The sequence below is a fragment of the Macadamia integrifolia genome, chromosome 7 (assembly GCF_013358625.1).
Source record: "Macadamia integrifolia cultivar HAES 741 chromosome 7, SCU_Mint_v3, whole genome shotgun sequence".
Lineage (NCBI taxonomy): Eukaryota > Viridiplantae > Streptophyta > Magnoliopsida > Proteales > Proteaceae > Macadamia > Macadamia integrifolia.
The window spans coordinates 14,912,424-14,916,850 of record NC_056563.1 but is presented as its reverse complement, the minus strand read 5'-3'; positions in this window follow the sequence as shown (position 1 = coordinate 14,916,850).

Below are 4,427 nucleotides of genomic sequence, written 5' to 3'. Positions count from 1 at the left end.
TTTTTGTGATTTACATTCTATAGAATTGCTCAAGGAGACTGTATTCTTACACACACAAGAGAAAAGGGGGATGATAAAAAAAGGGAGTAGAGAGAAGAAATATGTAACTGGACGCCTACTCTACCAACAGAGGCTGCATAAATTGTACCGTCTTTTACCGAAAACTTCACCAAAAACTTGTGATGTACGTACGTGGTTGTGGTGTATGGGAAATGGAACCTTTCCCTCCAGGGAAAACGACAGATTCTCTTCCTGTTTCTATTTCCAGTATGGAGAGTATAAAATCACATGGGCAATTCGTCCTTGGTGGGTCTCTTTGGTTGATCTCAGATTGTCCGCAATCCTGCACCGACACACACCACCATAGACTGTAGAGGTGCCGGCAGCATTAGATTCTCATACTACGGGAAATTGGGGATTCTCTCTCTCTCTCTCTCTCTCTCTCTGCACCAAATGCATGCCCAGGTGGAGGAAGTCGTCTCCATTCAGTCACTAACAATCAGGTTATAACTTATGAACTCTTCCTAATTAATTTCCATAAGTCATGGTTACAGAGTACAGACAGGTTCCTCAGCTCAGGCGAACTTATTCCAAGTGAGAACCTTTTTTACGAGATTAGATCGGCCGTGACTCAATTCTCACCGGATGAAGATGAATATTCTCCGACTTAGTCACCACTTTCCCACCGCTCTGGTCCTACTCAAGTCCAAAGTCTAACAAGTCAAACCTTTTTATTTTGAGATTTGTTGATAATAAATGAGGAATTAATTAAGATTCAAGGAAATTGTAAAAGCCACACAATTCTTTCAGTTTTACATTTTTTTTCCCAAAGTCATGTGGGCCCCACCTAAATTCCAGAAAGCATCTCATCTTTTTGGGTTTCCGGCCTCATTCGGATTTTAAAGTGAGAACTCTTCGAAGTTCGAACCGGACGACGGGAAGACCATGTCCTTGACCGGCGAGACAGGTATAGCAGTGTAGGCTGTAGAGGTGTTAGTAGTCCTAATACATCATATGTGTATTTACTAGAATGCCCATCGTCACACCAATCTACATGCATCTCACGGAAGACATGTCTTTTTGTCAATGCGGGGCCAACTGGCCAAGCCTGTTCTCTTCCAAGAAACTTGAAGAAGGGAGAGGATGAAGAAGATGACTAATGGGTGAAGATGCTAGGTTACCAGGTTATCAAATTGGGTATTGAACCCTCTCCCTGACAAGTCCATTTTTATTCCGCTTCTCCACAAAGAAATTCTTGATCTTGATATTCACACAAATGTTGGGATACAATACTTTCTCTCCCTTACTCAAAAGAACTAGACTGAACTCCAGCAGGCAAGGCAGACAATGTTGTGGGTTCCTATGGCAGAGATGTACGATGGTAACAAGATCTCCTAGCCTTCAAGTCATCCATGGGGATGGGCAAGTACTTCATCATCTCTTTTATTAATGAAGAAGAAAATAAGGCTTATGATCTCCAACAAAATGGGGCAGCAAAGTAGTAAACCAGACATTCTACTTTCCTTTTTACCTTTTGTAGTGACAACAACAACAACAACAACAACAACAAGTATAATCTTATTCCAATTACATGGGGTCGACTACATGAATCCGATATAGAAAAAGAAAAATAAATAAATAAAAAAAATAAGAAAAAAGAAGTAAAAGGGGGCTAAGAGAAGAGATGAGACAGAAATAAAAAATGCTTCACAGGAACATCCCTTACATGGGGTCGGCTACTTGGGTCCTTTTCCTCCAAAAAACTCTATCTATGCTCATACTAGAATCAAGCCCTACCATATGCATGTCTTTTTTCACTACTTCATTATTAATGGTCATTTTAGGCTAGCCCCTACCTCTTTTGGCTTCCTCTAAAAGATCTGCTCAATTTTCCTTACTGAGGCATCAATAGGTCTCTGTTGCACATGGTCATACCATCTCAATGGGTTCTCGCGGAGCTTGTCATGTATTGGTGCAACCCCAACTCTTTTATAATACAATCATTCTTTACTCTATCTCCTCTGGTCTTGCCACACAGTCCTCTTAGTATTCTCATCTCAACTACACTAAGTTTAGTCAATTAACTCTTCTTGACTGCTCAAAACTCCTCTCCATATGTCATAGCTGGTCGTACAACTGTCTTATAAAATTTTTCCTTAAGTTCATTAAGCATTCTTTTGTCACATAGCACTCCTAACACACATTTATATTTCATCCATCCCACTTTAATTTTGTGGGAAACATCATCCTCTATATCCATATCTTTGTTAAAGATGGACCCCAGATATTTAAAACAGTCACTCTAGGGTAGCTTATGTTCCCCAAGTCTCACCACTCTTTCCCCTCATCTAGTCTGACTGAAGGGGCACATCATAAACTTTGTCTTCGTTCCACTTATCATAAAACTTCTCGATTCTAAGTTTGATCTCCATAGCTCTAGTTTAGTATTAATCCCTTCAATTGTTTCGTCTATCAGAGCAATATCATCTGCGAATAACATATACCATGGAACTAAATTTATATGTGCATGGTTAAATCATCTATTATAAGTGCAAACAAAAAAGAGCTTAGATCCAATCCTTCGTGTAGCCCAATAGTAATTGGAAATTCGTTAACTTGACCATCTATCATCCTACACTCGTCATCACTCCCTCATACATGTCCTTAATTATATCAATATAATTATTCACACTCCTCTTCTCTAAAACATTCCAAATGAGCTCCCTCAGAACTCTATCATAGGCTTTCTCTAAGTCAATGAAGACCATGTGGAGGTCCTTTTTGTGGGCTCTAAAAACTTTCATAAGCCTCCTTAGCAAGTAAACTATAGAGCCCTACCCTTTGAACCCGGGTTATTGACCCATTGGTTCGGTTTGGTCTTACAGGGTCTGAACCAGAACGGGTTGATGCCGGTGCTTTGTGGTATATGACAGCAAGAGTGACGTCAAATGCGAGATGGCTAGATAAGATTGGGTCGGTACCCTGAGATGATCCGTATGCTTAAGTTGTGCCCTTACACATATCACAAGGCTATGTATGAGTAGGAAAGGTACGTTATTGTATTTGAATGATTGGAACTTGATCCAGAACACGTGGTGAGAGTGAAATACGTATTAAGACTCCATTTTCCTCCGAAATACAGTAAGATTAGCTTGTTTGGCCAAGTGGTGGGTGTCATTGGTAGATGCGAGACCCACCAGTGTGACCCACCTGTTAGGGTTTTATGGACCCCAGCATGCCCAGTTTGGATGAGCATGTGTGTCTCGACCTCCTAGTCGTAATGAGGTCTTGTATGCCTGATGATGTCGGTTACCTCATCTGAAAACACGATTTAATGGGTTTGGGTCTATAAATAGACAAAACCAAATGGACTTTAGAAGATATTTATTGACTAAGGTATAAATAGCCTTTATCTCTCTCTCTCTCCCCCCCACATTTATGATTTCAGTAAGTTGGTGAGAGGAATAAAGAGGAGGGAGAAAAGATAAAGAGGAAGAATAAGGAGGCTTTTCCCTTGGATTCTGGAGCCGTATCTTGCCTCTCTGTCGTCGGAATAGTGTCTAGTGTCATGAGATCTTCATTTTGAGGTAAGTAACACCATAAACCCTTGAGATATGATGAAACCCTCTTTGTGTATGTTGAATCTGAAGGATAATGGAACCTTTGCATGATTTCCTTGAAGGATTTAGAAGGACAATAAGGATTTGGGAGTATTTATGGTGGCTGAGTTTGTGAAAGAGGATCCCAAAATTTGGGATTTTTTTTTCAAATGAAGGTATGATTTCTTTCCCCAAATCGCATTAATGGCTTAGATCCATAGTATAATCAGGTAGATGAGGCTTAGAATGTGTGGAAAATGAAGTTGGAACCACCTTATGGGGTTTTCAAGAGTTAGAATGGAAGGAAGAAGGAAAACAGCAAAATCCGAGAAAATCGAAGGGTGCTTGACCCGCCGGTGTGACCTACCAGTCACACCTGTCCCCTCTGGTTCTACCGACGGGTAAGATCGATGGGTGTCTGACCTGCCAGTATGACCTATCGGTCTAGCCAGACTACACAGGTGTGTTCTCCTACCCACTTGTATGATCCACCTGTAGCCCAAATGAGCTCTGCTTGAGCTCAAACTCACCGATAACCTTCTTCACACTATTATACGCATCGCAATCATATCCTACGTCATTTATAGTCCTGATTTGTACGTATTTCTAAACTTTTAATCTGTACTATATTTTAAGAAACTCATCTTCTCACTCCAAATCTTACTTGTATCGCGAGTGCTGATTCTTCTACTAAAATAAGTAAGTGGGGAGAGGACTTTAAACTTGATTTTTGGAGTGTTTTGACATCTTATGCATTTATGGACTATATTAACATTCCAATTGCCATTCCCATGCATGTGATTGATGACCGAATGATACATTTAGAAC